The 22,519-nt window shown below is 42.5% G+C and overlaps 1 protein-coding gene across 1 annotated transcript in view; it reads left to right on the top strand.

Annotated features, from left to right (window-relative positions):
- Positions 1 to 5,237: 5,237 nt before the first annotated feature.
- Positions 5,238 to 22,519, top strand: part of AHNAK2 (AHNAK nucleoprotein 2) — a 111,059-nt gene continuing 93,777 nt past the window's right edge. Inside the window, exon 1 of the mRNA XM_073570506.1 lies at positions 5,238 to 5,458. The gene's annotated coding sequence lies outside the window, so the exon portion shown is untranslated. The remainder of the gene's footprint in view (positions 5,459 to 22,519) is intronic.

Genomic DNA, 22,519 nt, shown 5'->3' with positions numbered 1-22,519 from the left:
AGAGTGGTCGTAAATGGCTGCCACAGGGCTCTGTCCTGGGCCCTGTATTGTTCAACATCTTTATCAACGATTTAGATGAAGGAATTGAGGGTAAACTGATTAAATTTGCTGATGACACAAAGCTAGGAGGGATAGCTAATACTAGAGAAGAGAGAGAGAGGATTCAAAAAGATATAAATAAACTGAAGAAGTGGGCAGCAACTAACAGAATGGTTTTTAACAGGGAGAAATGCAAAGTACTACATCTGGGCAATAAAAATGAAAAAAGCATATACAGAATGGGAGGAATAGGGCTAAGTGACAGCACATGTGAAAAAGACTTGGGTATACTAATAGATCACAGACTGAATATGAGTCAACAGTGTGATGCAGCAGCAAAAAAGGCAAATGCAATTCTAGGATGTATTAACAGAAGCATACAGTCTAGATCACGTGAAGTCATTATTTCCCTCTACTCCTCTTTGGTCAGACCTCATCTGGAATATTGTGTCCAGTTTTGGGCACCACATTTTAAAAAAGACATCAACAAACTGGAGCAAGTTCAGAAAAGAGCGACCAGAATGGTGACCGGTCTGCAAACCCTGTCTTATGAGGAAAGGTTGCAGGATTTGGGAATGTTTAGTTTGCAAAAGAGAAGACTGAGAGGAGACTTAATAGCTGTCTACAAATATCTAAAGGGCTGTCACATTGTAGAAGGATCAACTTTATTCTCATTTGCACAAGGAAAGACTAGAAGCAATGGGATGAAACTGAATGGGAGGAGACACAGATTAGATATTAGAAAAGACTTTTTGACAGTTAGAGTGATCAATGAGTGGAACAGGCTGCCACGAGAAGTGGTGAGTTCTCCTTCAATGGAAGTCTTCAAACAGAGGCTGGACAGACATCTGACTGGGATGATTTAGCGAATCCTGCTTTGAGCAGGGGGTTGGACCAGATGGCCCAGGAGGTCCCTTCCAACTCTACGATTCTATGATTCTATGGTCTTGGCTCATGTCTTGGCTCAACCGGAACCCAAGATATCTCTACCTGACAGGTTCTCTGGAGGGAGAGATACATTTTTGATGTTTAAGGATGCTTGTAAGCTATATTTCAGGCTTCGCCCTTGTTCTTCAGGGATTGAGGAACAGCGTGTAGTCTCCCTTCTTAGGGGTGATCCCGAATCCTGGGCCTTCTCCCTGTCAACCGATTCACCATTTTTGTGGTTGGTGGACGAGTTTTTCGTGGCATTGGCACTGGTGTATGGGGCTCCTGATGGCATCTCCCTGGCTGAGTCTTGACTCCATAAGATCAAGCAGGGGGGCTGGCCAGCTGAGGAGTACTGCTCGAAGTTTCAGAGATGGACCACTGACATGCAGTGGAAAGACCCTGCTCTTAGGAGCCATTTCTGTCAGGGTCTGCCAGCTAGGCTTCAGGATACCCTGGTGCAGTATGCTACTCCTGGGTCGATGGAGTCCGTTATGGCCCTTGTTCTCCAGGTGGATAGACGCCTCAGGGAGAGACATACACCAAATCTACCCCCTGTTGTTCTTTCTAGGGAGGAGGAAACACTGGTGCAAAGGGACAAACCTATGCAGGTGGGAGCAGTCTCTTCTCAAACTGGGTTGTCTGCAGTTCACCGTGGGATGGGGGCATGTTTCTACTGTAGTCTTATGGATCATTACATTAGTGTATGCCCATCTCGCGCCAAAGTTGGTACTTCATCTCCAAAGCCGCATTCCCCTGGTTGTGTGGAGGGAGGCAACCAGGGTATGTACATTTCCTCCACCTTTACATCTCAGATTTCCATTTTTGCTGAAATAGTGGTTGGTGGGGAGACTGAAACGGTACCGGTTCTTGTGGATACTGGAGCTGGGGACAATCTGGTGGATTCTCGCTTTGTTCAGACCCACGTTCTGATCGGTAGGACGCTGGTGAGACCCATTTCCATCCAGGCAATTGACTCTGTTCCTCTCAGCCAGGGCAGCCAGGGGAGTGTGACCCAAGTCGTAGATAATATTAACCTGCACATAGGAACTCTTCATGAAGAGACCCTGCCGTGCTAAGTCTTGTAGGGTATGTCAACTCCCATCGTCTTAGGCCTTCCCTGGCTGAAGCGACACAATCCGGTCATTGAATGGGGGTCCAGGAAAGTAGTTAGTTGGGACCAGTCTTGTAAAGACTGCTGCCTGGGAGCTACTGTCTCTGCCGTCCTTCTCAATCCTACCCCTTCTTCTCTGGTGGAGGCAGATAAGTTGCTACCAGCGAAGAGGGGCAGGATTCAACCCTCACCACAAGTAAACCCTGAGTCTCGGTGTCCTCTCAGGAGGAGGGATCAGGGGATGGTGGTGGTTCCCCCTGAATGTTGTGAGGGTATGAGTTTGGTGACACAGGGAAGATGCCTTTTGTCTGTTTCTCAGGGAAATTACCATCTGTTGGCAAACGTATGTGTGGAAACGTTCAGGTCTGGACCTGTGTGTGAATGAGTACGTGTGAATGTCCACTAAAGACGTCAAGTGGAATTACGCATTTGGGACCTGGTGTTCTAGGGTGACCGGGCCATATCGGGTGTTGACCAATCTCAGCCCGGAGACTTTTCAGTTACCCCCAGTAATGCAGGTACATAACGTATTCCACGGGTTGTCCCTCTGGAGATTTGATCAGCCTCCGAAGCCTACGTTATTTCCGTCATCATCGGGCTGCATTTGCCATAAACCTGATGATCAGGTAACTGTGGAGGTGAATCCTAGTGGGTTGATGGTATGTTATTTCTGATGAGGTTCAGTGTTAAGGGTCAAGAGACCCCTCGTTGAAAGGGGGTACTGTCACGATCCATTTTTGGGTTTGTGGCAGCTCTGGTTCCACAATAATTTAAATGTAGCTTTTTTCCTTTCAGGCCAGCAGGGGTTATTGTCAGTTTTCCTTGCTGGCAGCTTGCTGCAGCTGCTGAGTTGCTAGGTCAGCTGATGTGGGTGATGACCACTCCCACCATCCTTTAGATAGTCACATGAAGCACCAGCTGACTGCTGCTGATAGAGTTGTTCTATGAAGACCAGCCTTGCAGTTGCAGCTCTCTGGTCTTAGTGCTGTATCAGCTACTTCTGGAGTTCGGGGTCCTGTTTCCATGTCCTATGCGGTGTGGAGCTCAGCAGCAGTGCCTGCAGCTAAGTTTTGTGTTTTTACCTTGTCTATATCGTGCATGTCACTACCCAATGTGTTGGTACCAACTGCAGTGGTGATGCTAGTGATGCGCCCCAGAGGCCGTGGGATACTCCGTACTGGGCCGGTCGGAACCTGGCCGGTAGTCTTAAAGGGATGTGTCACAGTGGCGGTGACCTGGTCCGTGGCACCAGGCGGTCATGTAAAATGGGTGGAATTGATTAGGAATAGAGTTTATGTAGTGATTTGTGACGCCAGTTGGAGTGTTCGACTGTAGGATAGCCGGCACTGCAGATGATTCCTGGGGGGGTAGATGGTGATGGCAGTTCAGATGTTTAACCCCCTCCAACCAGGGCTGAGCCCCAGAGATTGTGATGGAAGTAGAAGCATGGAGTAATAAGGCAGGAAACAAGGAAAGTCACTTTATCATTAACTGTAGTTCAGGTGCAGTTCAGAGGAGATATTACAACTCTCAGCAGGTTACAGTCTGCGTTGCAAAATGGGAGTTATTCTTCCCTCTGCTGTGACTCGATGTAAGCTTCCGGTATTATAATCCCTTCAGGACCAAGGCTTCCAGTATAGCCACTACTCACTGTGTTTTCCTCCTCTGGCAACTTGCAGCTTGGATCCTATGTGAAGCTCAAGTTCCTTCTTGCACAATCCTTCACTGATCCTAGTTTGCTGCAGTCTTCCCGGGGAAAACACTCTGCTGTTGGTTGTATAAACCCACACAGTCTCTCAGGTTACCACCCTGCTCTGAAAGCATGGATGGCCTAGGGGCTGGCTCCCTGATTCCTCTTAGCTTTACTCCTGGAGCAAGCACATGTCATGGCTTCCAGGAGCGTCCTCCATCTTTCCTCCACTGTCTTCTTCACTCAAAACAACGCGACTAATCCCACTCCCAATTAGGGTATGTTTGCAAACCTCTAAGCTTCAGACAAGTAAGGGAGTGAGGTAAATTGTGGGTGTGTGTGTTGTGGTCTCTAGCAGAGAAAGCATAACTCCCATTGCTCACAAAACACATACAAAACAGTACATATTTAACCCTTTTGTGGTGGTAAAGACACAGGGCGCCACACTAGCGCCCTTGCCAGCCATTGCACTAGCCAGGGCAGTGTGAGGTGACAGGGAGGGATGAGGTTAGGGGAGTGCAGGGACAGGCACAGGTTGGAGCTCAGGGGGTGTCCCATCCCTTGTTCCCTATTGTGATGGCTTTCTTCCCCTTTTTCACATCCCTTTTTTTGGTGCTTATTTTATCGTCCGTTGGACTTAACTGAGTCGGTTTCATGACACATTTATTAAGGTGGGCACCATGTAAAGATAACCAGCATGAAATAGGGAACTTAAAACTTAACATTACAAGGTGGGCACCATGTAATACTACATTTCCTGTGCAGAGGCCACTGCAGGAGAAGTGAGTGGCTTCACCAAGACTTCCATGTGGTGATCACAGGTGATCATCAAGAGTCATGGGGAAGCTTCATTATAAGAAGGAATTGACCAATTAGGACAACCTCTTAAACTGTTATTTTACTGCCATGATAAATTAATAGATGGCAGATAGCAGTGTAATCTATGTGCACTAATGGCTCCTCCTTCAGTCCATAACAGGCTTTTCCTGCCGACATTGATATCCACTGTACGTACAGAGTATAACTGCCATAGGAGAACATCTCAAAAAAGTGACTTAATCTTGAGGAAGAGTCCAGTTATGCTTCCTAAGTAAACAGCTGTCAATATGGCAAAGATCTGTGCATATCACTGTACCATAAACTTTTCCAAAAGCTTTGTAATAAGAGTTTATAACGTGCAATGATACATTCCAGTTGTGTCAAAGTCAGGCATTGCAAGGGGATGTTCAGCCCTGTGTGTAACCCTGTGTGTAAAGCTATTAAAGATACAGTAGATATTTCTCGTGACTCATCACAGCTCAGGGCAAGAATAAGATATGTTTGTTTTGTTCTTTGACTCTCTCTTTTTTTTTGCATTGATTTCTTCAGGCATGAAACTTTCACTCCACCCCTTCAAACTTATTGGTGCCTCTAGTGGAGAATAGGGAAGCATAATATATACACAAAGTAACTTTGACAGATGCATTCGCTAGGACTCTAGTGACATAAGCAACAGCAGCCTGCAATGGCTGGCTCCTGAAAGGATTATTAGGGTCCGAGTGGCGGCAACCTGGAATTTGGTCTTCGCAAACTAAACCGGAAATCTGCAAAGAAGCTTCTCATTCTACGCTAGTCGCCTGGGGAGTCCTATCTTTCCTTCAGCCTATGTTCTGACAGGTTGGGGCGACTACCACTTGAGAATTTCTTTGGTGAGTTACAAACTTTCTCATGTACATCCGATCAATTACATGCCAATTATTTGCATGCTCTCGGCTGAAATTAATGGGATTATTTTACCATTTTACATACATACCGGTCATCAGCAAACTGCTATATCTTCAGGGTCCTGCTTATTGACCCTCAGCTTACCTTTGACTATTACTTGGCTGGTGGATTTATTTTTGCTTCTATTTTATAATGATTGTATGTTTGTGGTGATGGAAATCATCACTAGTTGCTCTATTTATGACGTTTTCACTTTTGGTGGTATGTGCTCATAAGCAGCAGCCAATCTGAGCAAAAAGAGCTGCAGCATAAAGAATGGTAATAATGCATTAAGTTTCTACATCCACAACTAGGGGACATTTCATATGCATCCTTAGAGGTATGAAAAAATGGGTTTTAATATTGTAATCCGTGCACAGCCTCTACGGTTAAGGCAACATTTGGTAGCGACCAAGTCTCGGACTTGCATGCATGCAGTCTCAATGTCTCCCTAAATATAGAGAAAACATGACATTCTGCACATTGATAGTCAAAAGTCATTCTTTTTCCTTCATGGTGAAAATACTGAAGGTAAATGAAGTTATTGCGACCTTCGTATACTAAAAATGTCTCATAAAAGTAAGTTACGGTGTGCGGCATTCAAACCACAGCATGTCAACTGGGTGGAGTATTCTGGGACAATCAATGCTTATCTCTTTGCTTTTTTATTGCAAATTTGTGAAAATGAAAGAGAAAAGACTAATTCTAAGGCTAGGGACACACGACAGTATAAAAAAAAAAAAATTAGTCCGATTTTCATCCAAAAAAGTGGGAGGATTTTTTTTCTCACTTGTCATTCGTATGCAATCCATGCACAATCTATTGCTTTTTTACAGTAGCAGCTATTAATCATTTACAGGACCATCGATAGTTTTCTTTGTTATAGAATTGCAATGTATCACTAAAAATCGGATGTCACACTGTGGCATCCGATTTTTTTTCTCGCACCCATAAAAAAATCAGTTCATTTCTTGAAGGTTGGGAATACATAACGGCATGTCTAGTGACAGCAATTCCCAGATAAGTCACACAACCGTAAACATTAGTGCAACTTCGCTGCAACCTTGCCATCACTTTAGTGCTGTGACGTTGTTGTAAATGATAAAAAAAAGCAGCTAAATCACATAAAAGTCGAATGCAAGTCACAGCCGCAGTGAGTCACAGTCGTGGTTGTTTGCATCTTGTATGGTGACACAATAAGACATCTTATAATAAGTCGCACAGCGCCATGATCTCAGTCTTGCACGACACATGGCGCCTTGTCGCCCTAACCTCAGTCTTGTATAATGCAACATGTGTTTGCTGTATTGGCAAATACTGTGCGGAAAGGAAAGCACCCATGGACAAAGAGTTCCACTTTACATGGCTGATTCGTCTTGTATCAGGAAATTTTATAGGAGCTATTCTTGGTTATATCTGTTTCGGGCAAACAGTCAAACAACTAACATATCTGCCATTACATCTGCAATTATGGAGGTCCACCAGTCTTAGAATATTGAATAGCAAATTTGCATTATTATTCCGTAATATGCCTCCAACTTTCTATCTGCTGCATAACAAGCTAGGAATTTATTTAAAACCAGAAATATCCTGATAATTTTTAAAGGGTCATGACATCATCTTCAGTATGAAGCCACTGAAACCAACAAGTGCTTGTCTAAGGTCTTGCTCCTGTATATTGGCAGATCATTATTTCTGCAATGGGTGCATATTCGAGAAATGTTGTATTATATGAGTCCACTCTTATACATGGTTGGGTGGAGTCCACCAGATTGAGAGCTGCTGCTTGTTAGTGACTTTCCACTCTGGTTCACAGAATTGAGTCCTGATACTATTCATATTGAAATAAAAGTGGTTTGTCAACATAAGCCTACTGGACAGGTTTACCCATCTTCTCATATGTTTTTGAGGAATAGATGTTATTGATATTGGAACACCAATTGGGTCTCTAATCGTAATCACTAGAATGGAGGGGCAGTCTTCTAAACTCATTCCCCTTCAGTTTGTAGACTGAAGATCTTTGGCTCCTTAATTTGTATCAATAAAAATTGGCCTGGTCATTAACATGCAAACCACCCTTGGGGGTAAAGGGGTTAATATTACTTTATCAGTACAAACAATTTTGTTTTGTTTGGCTTAGAAATGTGTCTATGGTTTCTACGTTATATTAATCTTTTATTAGTTATATTGCTAAATGAGCAACATGTCAATACCAGAAGACAATAGTTACAGAACGTTTTGGAGGTTTGCATTGCTTATAGAATATTCATTTCAAATGCTGGATTGTTCTGTGGATATGTCACCAGTTTGTATCCATCTAAAATATACTTACAGAATTTTTAGGCTGCCAGAAGCTGTCAGCCTAAAAATGCTACCTTAAACATACTTGGCTCAGTTTAGATTCCAGAGATACACAGGCCTTAATACTTCAACCCATCTGAACTTACAGAGAGGTCCCCTGGGTTACATCCACAGAGTGGCTGCTGGCCGAAGCAGCGAGTCTGAGGCAAGAATTGTCAGGAGACACAAAAACAAGAAACAGAAATGAGAGACAAAACTGTAGTTAAGGTTACAGTTGGGGTCAGATGCCATGTACATAATGAATGCAAAAGACTAGCTGGGGGTCAAAGTCAGGAAGGATGGGGTCAGAACAACAGAAATTGCACCACAGCACCAGGAATAAAAGAAGTGATAACTGGCAACTCCCAGTGTAGTACCACCATATTGGCCACACTAAGGACCTGATTACACCTGCTGAGCTGTTGGACAGGGCACACACCCATTCTACAAGTCTGGATTGAGTATGCACCACTCAGTGATATTGGCCATAATGTCTCCTCTACCACCAGCGCCTCCAGCAGGATGAATACAGCAACACCTGGAGGAGGCAGACATCGCTGGAGGAGCTCCAGGTAGAGATCTAATACTTGGCAAATGTCTCGGAATGTTCGGGAAATTCCCGGAAAAAGGTAGAACTCTCAAAAAAGTTGGCAAATCTCCCGGACCTTGCCTAAACCTTTAGGAAAGCAGCAGTCCCAGAAGGTTTTTTTCGCATGATGCTGGGATGGTTTTCCCAACGTCCAAATGCATCTTTAGGGGGCAGACTACTGGCATCAAGGGGGCATGGCTTAAACAAAGGGTCTTAGTCATGCAGAAAGATCAGAGACTTTCTAGACATCAATCACTGGAAGTTGGCAAATACAATATGATCTAAAATCTATTGAAGGTCCATTCACAAGATACGATTACCAAAAAGTAATTGATGATGCACCAAATATGCCAAAAATATTACAAAGAAATATTATTATAGACCCTCAGAATGAGTTGGATCTAAAGTTGTGAATTATTATGTTATTACAAAAAAGTAGCATTTATTTTTTTGCCAAGAACAGGACCAGTCAAACTTTTTCAATATGGGCACTATTCCAGTGGAGTAGGTGATTTACTATGGGACCAAGGACAGAGATACATATAACCATCCCAGCTAACAGTACTGATATGAGTGGCCCATCATCACAATTTACAGCTCCCCACCCTGGGGTCTACCAACAGATCGTAGTGCAAAAACCTTTAAAATTCTGGATAGGGGAGGGGGAACTAGACACAGACATAGATATTCTACTAAAAGTTCCGTGGAACTTTTTGAGCACCAACTGTCATTTTGTATCTCAGTTTAATACACTGAAGAATTGCTTCTTCTCAGCGGCGTGGCAGGAGCCACCAGACGCGGCGGTTTTCTGGCTCTGCTCTGTTGTGGTAACCCCGTAACAGTAAGTTATTTATTGTAAAGGGATCAGTGACTATATGCATATTATCCAGCACTCTTGTATTAAGACCTCCAAAATACAATTCTATTTTTTTATCTTAAACTTACGTAAATGTGTATTTATCCATCTGGATAACTGACAGCCCTGTGTTTGTTAAGGACACAAAAATGATTCCTGTTACATAAAATCAGCAGATGATACAATAATCTTCATTCTGCATGTACAGAAAAATAAAACATGATTTATATGCAAAGTCTACGAATGGGCAAATCCCACCAAGGACATCATCTGCAAGGAGTTTGTATGTTCTCCCCGAGTTTGCGTGAGTTGAGCTGTGAAATTAATGTTGCTATATAAGTGAGAAAAATAAATGCTATTTTTAGTTCTAAATAGGAGCTTGGTGTAAGGCTAACACTGAATAAACCCATTTGTAAACTTCCCTTAGATGGATGCTATGCATATAGGCAGAGAGCGTGTAAAGGCCCCCAAATCCATTGAATTAAAATTAACCAAATAAGACAATTTTGGCAAAACCAACCAACTTTTTAATGTATATGGAGGCTACAAGACATTCCCAATGTTAGGAGAGAGAATGCTTGTCTGGCGGCAGCTTGCTCCTCTTTCCCTATAGAGAAAGCCATTGCATGCGTTGCAGAAGATGTGTCTATGGGGAAGTCAGAAGAGATAGCTATTAGCTGAAATATGCAACCAAAGCATACAGCAGCACTCTGTAAGCGCCAAACTGTATGCAAACACGGAATATACATATAATAAATAAGATACTTAGCACATTAATTGGCCAATTGATGAGAGGCCACCAGACTAATTAGATTAGGTTTCCATTAAAGAAGGTACACATTGTGGCAGCTTGTGGGCTATCATGAATTGACCAATTTAGGTGCTAAGTATCTTCATTATTATAAGTATATTCTATATAGCGATGATGACGTTCAAATTTCATATATTCAGGCTATGTACCCACGTTGCAGAAATGCTGTGGAAATTTCCACAACATTTCCGCATTCCCGCCGTGGGTAAAACGCATGCGAATTCGCATGCGTTTTTCCCGTGGAAAACAAACGTTTTGCAAGCGTTTTTCGCTTGCGGAATGCTTGAGCATTCCAAGTGATTAGCATCGCTTGGAAATAGGATGCTAAAATAATAATATATTAAAAAAATATTGCTATTCTCACCTTCCGACAGCCCCTGATCTACTCTGCGGCGCTCCCGGCATCTTCCGGTCCCAGTGATGCTCGCGAGAGTGCGACTTCATCAGCGGTCATTCGCGCAAAGCATTACTGGGACCGGACGATGCAGAGAGCGTGGTGAGAGGCGGGAAGGACTTTGGTGGCCGACGGAGGGTGAGTATATCCCTATTTTTTATTTTTGTTCGATTTTTTACAGGATTATGGTACCCAGGGCCTGGAGGAGAGAGATAGATAGATATGGGATAGATAGATATGGGATAGATAGATAGATAGATAGATATGGGATACATAGATAGGTAGATTGATAGATAGATAGATAGATAGATATGGGATAGATAGATAGATAGATAGATAGATAGATAGATAGATAGATAGATATGGGATAGATAGATAGATTGTAGATTGTAAGCTCTCACGAGCAGGGTCGTCTTATTTCGTCTTATTTTGCTTTAATTATTGTATTGTTAACGTTGTTACTTATGACTTGTGTTTTGAAACTGTTAAACTGTAAAGCGCTGCGGAATATGTTGGCGCTATATAAAGATTATCATTATTATTATTATAGATAGATATGGGATGGATAGGTGAAAGGATAAGACACAAGATTAGCACGTAATAAATGAAGACAATTGAAGTAGGTACAGTGAATGATTGAATACTGTCTTCATTCATTACTGTTATTCTACTTTTCCATTTTTCCTAATCCTAGCCAGTTTTAAGGATTGCTTCAGGGTTGGGGCTATGCTTTGGAATGGGGCTACAGTAATAAAATTGTTACATAAAAAAAATAAAATGAAAAAAGTAACAATGTATAACTTTTTGTTTTTAAAATGTTATGACTGATTTAAGTAAAAAGCAGAAAAACTAGGAACTCAAAGTGCAAACTCTAATTACATCAGTCTTTTCCTCAGTTTACAATGTGTGTGCTTAGGGAACTGATACCGGATTTGTGGAATGAACTCTGAGGGCACAAACAGGTCATGGATTAGGGAGAGCACAATTCTTGCTTCACCCTGGAGCTGGGAACCCATGCTGAGCCACTGTCTCTGCTTCTTTCTCACTCCACTCGCCCTCTTCTATAGACATATATACAGTAAATTTTATTAACTCTTTACTAGGTTATGTATCTGCTCGTGTTACATTTTAGAACCTGAGATCCTTGGAGACATTATTGGACGATGAGACACAGATCACAGACTGTGCATCTAATTGTAAACAGCCTCCATTTAATGAAGGTGGAGATACTTGTATACTTTCCTTGGTGAGTCATTTGTAGGATATGGGTCACACCTGATTTAATTTTAGATCGCTATTATCACTTGCGCTCATCCAAATGATTTTAGATTTCAAATTAAAATATTTCATTTACATCTAGAGGTAAATTGGATTGTTAGACTTAATGAACTAGTGACATATATAGAAAGCCATGTAAGGGAGAACAACTAGAAGATACCAACCAATCAGACATCTTACTTATTGACTTACCACCGCTAGTAGAAATGTTTCTGGTTTCTTAGTTGCTTTAAAACTTAGTGGCCACCTGATAATATAGAGCCGCTAAGGCACAAACAAAATTGGCATAAAGTGCATGGCAGTAACGGCTTAATCAAGGCGGATCTGTCACAAGATTTGTGTTGCAATAGATATATAGAATATTAGATTTTGTACGCATCAAAAATGCAACGGATGAACGTAGACTTAGTCCCGTTGAGTCTGGTGTATTTATTGTGAAAATCAATATCAAGACATCAGCATGGCGACTTTCTTGCCTAATATTAAAAGTCCAGCTCATAGGATTATACAGCCTTTCTGACATGTATGTTTTTTACAGTCAGTAGACCAGCCTCATCTGGTCTAAGATATCTCTTTATGAACGTTTATAGTACGGCACTTTTACGTTCATTAGACTGGACTGCCATTTTTAGAAACAGCATAGTACGAGGACAGGTCTACTCTACTACTTCTGCAACTTGCTAATATGGCACAAAAATATTTTGCCATTTTGGCTAATAGTTGTGATAAGAGATTACATTGGACATGTAAAGGCCAATTCATCAAACTTTTTCTTGCTAGTCTGTATTTGCGCAAAAATGTTGTGACTTTTGAAATTTTTTTACACTCATCCTGGTCGGTTCTGCCAACATGGGCAGAGCTTAGTTGGAGGGTTCACACCAAATTCTTCACAAATTATTTCCACAAAACGGTCTTAACCCCTTCACAAAATGCACCGTACTTTGATGTGGACTCCGGCGCTGAGCTCACATCCTTCCCGGCACATGTCAGTTGATTTAAACAGGTGTCATGTGCTCCTAATAGCCGCAAGTGGAATCGCAATCCACCCATGGCTGTTAACATATTAAATGCCACTATCAATATCAGACAGTGGCACTTATTATGATTGCGCTGGAAGCGTGTCACTGGCTTCGCCCATCGGCGCCCATGTCACATGACTGTGGGTCGCCGATGAGTTGGCATGACAACCCAGGGTCTGCAGCAGAACCCTGTGGTTGTCATTGAAGGATTGCTATGAGCGTCGCCCAATGGTCAGCGCTCAAAGCAAGTGAGCATTTCTGCTATTCAGCACAAACGATCGGATAATCGCAGCTTCTAGTCTCCTGTGGAGACTATTGAAGCAAGTGTAAAGTTAAAAAAAAGATTTTTAAAAATATTAAAAAAATAAAAAAATATATAAAAAGGTCAAATCACCCCCCCTTCGCCCCATTAAAAAAAAACCAATAAAAAAAAACTCAATACACATATTTGGTTTCGCCACATTCAGAATCGCCCGATCTATCAAAATATAAAAAGAATTAATTTGATCGGTAAACAGCGTACCAAAAAAAGTCAAAACGCCAGAATTAGGTTTTTTTGGCCGCCGCAACATTGCATTAAAATGCAATAACAGGCGATCAAAAGATCATATCCACACCAAAATGGGAATAATAATGGCAGGTCACTTTTAGAATGTGGTGAACATGGTAAAAAAAAAAAAAAAAAACGTTGTGGAATTGCACTTTTTTTTTCAATTTCACCACACTTGGATTTTTTTCCCGTTTTCCAGTGCATGGTATGGCAAAACCAATGGTGTCGTTCAAATGTACAACTCGTTCCATAAAAAAACAAGCCTTCACATGGCCATATTGACGGAAAAATAAAAAAGTTATGGCTCTGGAAAGTTGGGGAGCGAAAAACAAATGTAAAAACGAAAATGGGCTGTGGCGTGAAGGGGTTACTTTTTTATGTTTTGATAATTTCTTATTGCATGCTATTCTGTAATTCTGGCACGTCAATTTTTTTCTCATTATGCCGCATACTGATCAATTTAATTTATTACGTATTTTGATAGATTGGACTAAAGCAGTGATATCAAATATGTGTACTTTTTATTTATGTGTTTATTTTAACTTTTTTAAAATATTTTTAAAAACTTTTTTTTAAGTTTTTTGCTATAATCCAATCGTCTCTGCTTCATACAGGCGATTATCAGATCGCCTGTATGTAGCAGAATTGCTGACTTGCTATGAGCGCCGACCAGTGTCATTTAACGGGTTAACAGCTGCAGGTGAATCGCCATTCCACCCAAGGCTGTTCCGGGCACGTCAGCTGTTCAAAATAGCTGACATGTGCCGTGAAAGATGTGGGCTCAGCGCCGGAGTCCACATCAAAGGTGGAGACACGACATGCGCAGTACATTTACAGTGCATGTCGTGAAGGGGTTAAGGGGATTTCACTTGCAATCGTCTGATCACTTCTACTATACATAAAAATGCCACAGTATTGCTATGCATAGCAAAATTCACAGTCTCCTCTGAATGCTAGCAGACCGTCATGGCAGCCCATTAACACCTGGCGATCATGTCATGCTGATGGGGGCATACAATGATGCCCCCCTCTCTCCCCTGTTCTGGTGTGGATTAACTGTTGCTGTCACATATTGAGAGTAGTATTTACCAGGTTAACAGGTGTTAGAGGCAGATGATGGCTGAACAACAAAGCCATCATCTACAGTGAAAAATGCGAGTTCGGCTTGCGAGCCCACATCAAAGTCAGGGAGCTGGCACTTGATGTATTAGTACGTCACATGTTGGTACCGGGTTGTCACCTTCTATAGGATAAGTGATAACTTGCTGATCAGTGGAGGTCTCACTGGGACCCACCTGATCGGCAGCATGGGGAATTGATTATCCTCGAAAGGCTGGAGCGCATGCTCGACTGTCGCTCTATTCATTCCCTATGGGGCTGCCGAACCCGAGAATGAATGGATAAGCAGTCGGGTATCCGACCTGCCGCACCATTTTGAATAAAAGTGTTCCCATATGCCACCCTAAAATGTAACCATATTACATCCATGTAAAAAAATTCCCTACGTGTAAATTCATTAAGTTTCTAAGAGGGAGGTTTAATCTATGCATGTAGATTTACTGCAGCATTAGCGCTCATTTAAGATATATTAGCATTTATTAATCTTCTCTGTAACTGACTTTGAAAGCAAAGCTTTGTAGCTGTCGAAGTGGAGTAATTATGGTATCAATCAGTTGCACTAGTTTGCATCTAATTGTCTTTATTCTGCCTGCTGGGAGAACTTCAGGAACATATTGAAAAGCAATAATTTCTCAACACCCTGCATAAAGGCAATTCTTACCTTCTGATAACAACAAGATACAGTACAAAGCACAGTCATTCATATGAAACGGCGTTGTGTCTGTAAAACCAAGGAACAGCCATGTGCTGACCATAGGGGCCACATGGGCCAGACACGCGCCTTGGGAACATTAGTGACATTATCAGAATCTGGAGTTTCTAAGCCACAATGAGTGTGGACTTGAATCGTGTGTCTAAAGAATTACCCCATTCTTCACCTTCTTCCCGAAAAAAAAGCAAAGGCTTGTAGAGGTATAAAATATGAGACAGAGAAGTTACTCCCCCTCCCCGTCTCCAGTGCTGCCCCTCCGGCTCCAGCACTGCCTCTCTGGAGCTCCAGCCTGGTCTTTGTTGATAGGTTGCAGTTGTAACGTTACATTGACAATGCAAGTGACTGCTGCCGATCACTGAGCTCAGTGTCTCTGCAGATTTATATGTCCATTGAGCCTAGTGATTGGCTATGATGTAACCACTGATATAATCAATTTAATAGCACCGCTGCTGCCTATCAGCAAAAACCGGAGCAGCAGCAGAGAGGCAGTGCTGGAGCTAGTACAGGGTAAATAACAGTTTGGCTTATTATTTAATCCAGAAGCATTTGCTTAACTGAAAGTTTATCCAGGACAGCTCCTCTTATCCCTGTATGGAGGTATGAACTCTCCCCGTCAAATTTCCAGGCTGCAGTCTTCAGAACAGTCACTGAGTGGCGGCAACAGCACAGATGCAGCAGTACCATAGTCAGTAAAAGAGCTAAGGGTTATTACCAGGAGAATGGTCTGGAAAGAAAAAGGCCAGAGGATAATACAGGAGAGATAGTGAAAGGGAATGGACCACAATTTGCAGGCAAAGCTTGACAAGCTAATTTCGCTTTAAATAGGATGTCGGGTCCAATGTCATCTTTGGCTAGTGGTCGCCTGGGCAGCCTGGCGCCCCTGTGGAGTCACAAAAAGACAGCTTCAACTAGCTCCACCAGGGTCAAATTCACTGCAGAACCTTGGTAAGGTGATGAATGACGCAAGCACTAAATATTCGTAAATTTGTAAAAAAAAAAAAAAAAATTTTTGAGTCCCCATTTTGAGATCTGCGGGTTCCTTAGTGTCTTAGATAAAACAGGGGTCTTTGGTGTCTCTTTTGCCATTATCCTGGTGTTGGGTTCATGTAAGGGTCAGCCAAGACCGTAGTCATGGTCGAGGACACCTGGGCATTAGTGTCCTGGCCTCCCCTCACAGAAAAAACAATGTCCATTAGTCAGCATAACTGTGTCTCCAGGTCCCGCTGCTTGTGGTTCTCCCCTGTGCTGAGGGAGACCCTTTCCAGGTGGTTTTGCAATAAGGGAGACACGGTCCATTTCAACTTCAACAAGAACATCTTTACTGGGCACATTACACAACACATCCAAATTCTTCACAGCATTTACGACAGGCTTCACACTATATTGTTCCTTTCCGTTCCCTGTGATACTCTCATGATCACAAAGTGCGGGCCCGGGTCGGACTATCCCTGACAATTCCTTAGCATTTTCTCTGGGCAGCTCTGCTACGGTATGCTTCCCTTGGTCTGTTTCGCCCCAGACACAAGATCATTAATCTCCGAAGTATAAAGCCACTGAAAGAGAGCACTGCCCTTCTGTTCTACCTTCTGGGTTTGCACCACGTCTTTACTGTATGTACTCACTGCTTCTGTGGGCTCCCTTGACCGTTTTGCCCCGGTTATAAGGGTTTCTGCCCAAACAATGAGTTGCCACATGCTAGCTCTTCAAACTGCGCTAACTCGCTGCTTATCTGTTCTGTTTCTGTGGATGGCTGAGGTTCACTTCACTTCACATTGCGTGACTTCTGTGGCGTCCTGGGCCTATAGCCCGTGTGGACAGTTCGGGCGTCCCTCGCCCTCTGGCTCTACCTCTTCCTGTGTCTAGCCTTACCACACAGCAGCCTCTCTTATCTTAACTATTTACTGTACTCCACACTGACTAGACACTATGTGCACTAATATGCGCCCCCATCTATAACATGGCTCTGTAGACTGTGCAGATGATCATGTTACTTTTTCACAGGCAACTTTTTGGACTCTTCTGCTGGAGGAGACCACAAGTTGGGGGCAAAACCTTGAGATTAAGGCTACACAATAGCAGCCATTTGGGGTGTTTAGAAAGCTATAACACAACTCCTATGTGCATTGCAATGGCGGATTGGCTAAGAATTTGCAGATCAGCTGTAGCTGTGCTTTAAAAATCCACCCAAGCCTCGGGCTAATCTATATAAGCCTGACAGCCTGACAGTGGAATCTAACATTGCATGATGAATGATACCTAGAGCGTCATATGAATATGTGACTATGGAATTCACAGGGGAACATGGAGTGTTAGATGAGGAGCGTTGTGTTCTTTCTATTAGCGGCGGGCACTTCATGACGTCATCTTCCTACTGAAGCGTATGCTACTGTATGTGAACCATGTGCATCTTTGAAGTTATTTTATTGAATAGCTGGAAACATCAGCCTCTGCTGTCAAATCCTACAACACGCATTCCGTCATAGACAATCACAGATTTGCCTTTGAATGACCTCACAGAGATTGTTGTGTACGAGATTTAACATGCAGACATGGATTGGGGATTACCATAGCTCCAAAGTATTGGAGAAGACAGTGTCTACTTAAAGCGAACCTGTCAGCAGTTTTGGACGATATAAGATTCGGCCACTGCCTTTCAGGGCTTATCTACAGCACTCTATAATGCTATAAAAAAAACAACAAAAAAAACACGATCAATTTTCCCAAAATATTTTAAGTTCAAAACACCTTTATTTAGTATGACAAAGGAACAGGAGCATGGGGGGGGGGGTTAAGGAAAAACATGCACATGCGAGCGCAAATGGTGCAAGGGTATTCAGCATATTACCATATGTCACTCTGATTGTGAACATTCTATAACCCTTCTTTATTACACATTCCCAAATGGCCTACTAGAAAACAGTAACAGGCATCATATGTATAAAAGTATACAAATTTTCATTAAGTATCAACAACTGTTATATCTGGTAAGATGGCCCAGGAAAATACCGCAGTGCGTCCTCCCCAACGCATGTTTCAGCTAGCAGAGCCTTTGTCAAGGGGCAGATTACAAACGCAACATATAATGTTAAAAAGGCACTCTCCCACCAATAGGAGCATAGTGTCCAATATGTGTGACACATGCATCGCCACGGTAACTAGGATGCCCGGCGCCGTCGGCATCACGTGTCGAGTGGCGTCACAATCACATGACCATGCAGCAGTCAACTACAGAAGAGATGCTGAGGGCTGGTGAGTGAGCCGGAACCGTGGCGTGCATGCGTGCCAGTGTCAGCGCACAGGAGACAAGATTATCTACGGAGCTATGATCAACATGAGAGTCAACCCACAATCCAAAGGCAGTAAGGTAACCAACCAATACTAATGTCAATAAAAATGATGGCATATCATACATGGCCAAATAGGCACGGGTAAATGAACATTTTTAAATACTCGAAAATGCAACAATTACTATATTGCATATAGAAATGAGTACAGATCTCCCGCTGGCAACATTAAGGGAAGCTACAAAATAAAATTACAGTTGTGGCCAAAAGTATTGACACCCCTGCAATTTTGTGAGATAATGCTCAGTTTCTTCCTGAAAATGATTGCAAACACAAATTATTTGTTATTATTATCTTCATTTAATTTGTCTTAAATGAAAAAACACAAAAAGAATTGTCCTAAAGCCAAATTGGATATAATTCCACTCCAAACATAAAAAAGAGGGTGGACAAAAGTATTGGCACTGTTCGAAAAATCATGTGATGCCTCTCTAATTTGTGTAATTAACAGCACCTGTAACTTACCTGTGGCACCTAACAGGTGTTGGCAATAACTAAATCACACTTGCAGCCAGTTGACATGGATTAAAGTTGACTCAACCTCTGTCCTGTGTCCTTGTGTGTACCACATTGAGCATGGAGAAAAGAAAGAAGACCAAAGAACTGTCTGAGGACTTGAGAAACCAAATTGTGAGGAAGCATGAGCAATCTCAAGGCTACAAGTCCATCTCAAAAGACCTGAATGTTCCTGTGTCTACCGTGCGCAGTGTCATCAAGAAGTTTAAAGTCCATGACACTGTGGCTAACCTCCCTAGATGTGGACGGAAAAGAAAAATTGACAAGAGATTTCAATGCAAGATTGTGCGGATGTTGGATAAAGAACCTCGACTAACATCCAAACAAGTTCAAGCTGCCCTGCAGTCCGAGGGTACAACAATGTCAACCCGTACTATCCGTCGGCGTCTGAATGAAAAGAGACTGTATGGTAGGAGACCCAGGAAGACCCCACTTCTTACCCCGAGACATAAAAAAGCCAGGCTGGAGTGTGCCAAAACTTACCTGAAAAAGCCTAAAACGTTTTGGAAGAATGTTCTCTGGTCAGATGAGACAAAAGTAGAGCTTTTTGGGCAAAGGCATCAACATAGAGTTTACAGGAGAAAAAAAGAGGCATTCAAAGAAAAAAACACGGTCCCTACAGTCAAACATGGCAGAGGTACCCTGATGTTTTGGGGTTGCTTTGCTGCCTCTGGCACTGGACTGCTTGACCGTGTGCATGGCATTATGAAGTCTGAAGACTACCAACAAATTTTGCAGCATAATGTAGGGCCCAGTGTGAGAAAGCTGGGTCTCCCTCAGAGGTCATGGGTCTTCCAGCAGGACAATGACCCAAAACACACTTCAAAAAGCACTAGAAAATGGTTTGAGAGAAAACACTAGAGACTTCTAAGGTGGCCAGCAATGAGTCCAGACCTGAATCCCATAGAACACCTGTGGAGAGATCTAAAAATGGCAGTTTGGAGAAGGCACTCTTCTAATATCAGGGACCTGGAGCAGTTTGCCAAAGAAGAATGGTCTAAAATTCCAGCAGAGCATTGTAAGAAACTCATTGATGGTTACCGGAAGTGGTTGGTCGCAGTTATTTTGGCTAAAAGTTGTGCAACCAAGTATTAGGCTGAGGGTGCCAATACTTTTGTCTGGCCCATTTTTGGAGTTTTGTGTGAAATGATCAATGTTTTGCTTTTTGCTTCATTCTCTTTTGTGTTTTTTCATTTAAAACAAATTAAATGAAGATAATACCAAATACCAAAGAATTTGTGTTTGCAATCATTTTCAGGAAGAAACTGAGTATTATCTGACAAAATTGCAGGGGTGCCAATACTTTTGGCCACAACTGTATGTCCATATATCAACAGTCAAATAAATATCCCAATGTGGTTGTAAAATTACATACCACCTAAACATAGCCAGCGGAGGTCCGCACAGCATCCCAAACAGAATCGATTTATTACAGATGACTAGTAATAATCGATATCCGATCACATACTGAAAAGCAAAAAATGAGAGATAGTAAACATGAAACATCAGAATTAAAGGAAGCAGTCCACATACTCACACACATGAACCATATATTCAACATGTACATGACACTAAAGTAAGACTATAAAGTACAAAGCACATGTAGTCCAGAAGTGATGATAATAGATGTCTTATAATGAATATTTGTGGACTACTGCAAGGAACTCCATAATGTTATCTCACATCCATAGGTGGAAGCTAAATAAAACATAAAAAACGAACCCAACACATTAATAAAAACAGTTAAAAGAAAATAGCATATGTGTCACGGTTCCACCCCTCAGGGTGTCTGGGATGCAGTTACTGAAAGCTCGGCCATCCAATCTGGTACAGGCTGAAGCTTTCAGTACTTTGATTGACAGCATGATTGACAGCATGACAGCACTATCCAGTCTGGTTCAGGGGCGTGCTGAGCTGTCAGTGTGCTTATTGGGAGGCGTCGGCTGTCTCAGGTGTTCACTATCCCGGGTAATGTCCATGCCTACTGAACAGCTTCTCCCAGACCACTGCCAGATGTATATTCATCTTGTGAGGTTTGTGCTTTGTGCTCCCTGTGCCTTGAGTTCTATATGCTTGATTTGCTGCCTGACCTTTGACTTCATTCTGACCATCCGCCTGTTTTACCCCTTCTGCTCTGATCCATTATCCTTCCGGTACTCAGACCTCGGAACGTTACCTGACTACGCTTTTGTCTCTTCCTTCTGTTTATGATGTTCTCTCCTGGCTACTGACGTTTGACTGCCTGACCACTCTGACTCATGGCTTAGCCGTGAGAGGTGACTAGCGTCACAATATGCAATAGCCGTGAATATTATATAAATGGAACATAGCTAATATTCTCATTTAAACCCTTAGAATGTATAGTATCCAGAGTCCAGATCCACCTGGCTTACTTTCCCCCCACGAATGCCAGGATAATTTTTTCACGTTCAAGGGGTCCTTCTACCTGCAGCTTCAGGGAACAGCTATGGGCACATCGTTTGCCCTGACTTACACCAATCTGTTCCTGGGCCTGTGAGAGAGGGACCTCTGCCTGCCAGATCAGCAGTTGTTGATGGACCGTGACCCTCTTTGGACATGGTACATCAATGACATCTTCATGATCTGGCAGGGATCGACCCCATCACTACATAAGTTTATGGAGGTCCTCAATAAAAATAACAGAAATATTCACATCATGTACCAATGTGGCACAAATGCAATTGATTTTCTGGATGTAACTGTGCATAGGGATACAAATGGCATTTTGCTGACAACCGTATATAGAAAAGTAACATCTACAAACATGCTACTGCACTCCTCCTCTGCCCACCCAAAATCAGTGATAAGTTCTATACCTGTTGGACAATTTCTCTGTCTGCTTAGAATTTGCTCCAGTGATCATGACTTTGAAAATCAGACACGGGATCTGTGCTGCAGATTCCGCGAAAGGGGTTGTAGCAGACGGGTAATAAAGAGAGCCTATCATAGAGCGAAACATTCAACACGTCATTCCCTTTTATATAAACAGAGTGATACGAGATCTCCGTAAAAAGTAAGATTTATTACTAATTATTAATGATGAGTGCGTATACTCATTGCTCGGGTTTCCTCAAGCATGCTCGGGTGTACTCCAAGTATTTTGGCGTGCTCGGAGATTTAGTTTGTGTCAGATCAATTCAGGCATGCTGCGATCTTTTCCTCACACTGGTTCGGTCCAAGAAAAAATCGGACGTCTGCATGACCCCATAGAGTAACATTGGTCCGAATGCAATCAGATGTTTTGTTGGATCAAACTTGGACCACAAATATGGTTGTGTGCACAAGCAGTAAGGACAGGTCATAAATATTGTAGTAGTAAACAACCCTTCTAATGGAAAATGTCCCATGATTACATAATACAAGGTAAATGCTTATTCTTGGGCATAATTGCCTGCAGAGCTGGTTATCATATTCCCATAGTTTACAGTATGGACAGTCAGCGGACCGTGACAAACTT

The sequence above is a fragment of the Dendrobates tinctorius genome, unplaced genomic scaffold, assembly GCF_039654945.1.
Source record: "Dendrobates tinctorius isolate UK_male_01 unplaced genomic scaffold, ASM3965494v1 ptg000006l, whole genome shotgun sequence".
Taxonomy (NCBI): Eukaryota; Metazoa; Chordata; class Amphibia; order Anura; family Dendrobatidae; genus Dendrobates; species Dendrobates tinctorius.
The sequence above is the reverse complement of the archived record's forward strand: the minus strand, read 5'-3'. Positions and strand labels throughout refer to the sequence as shown.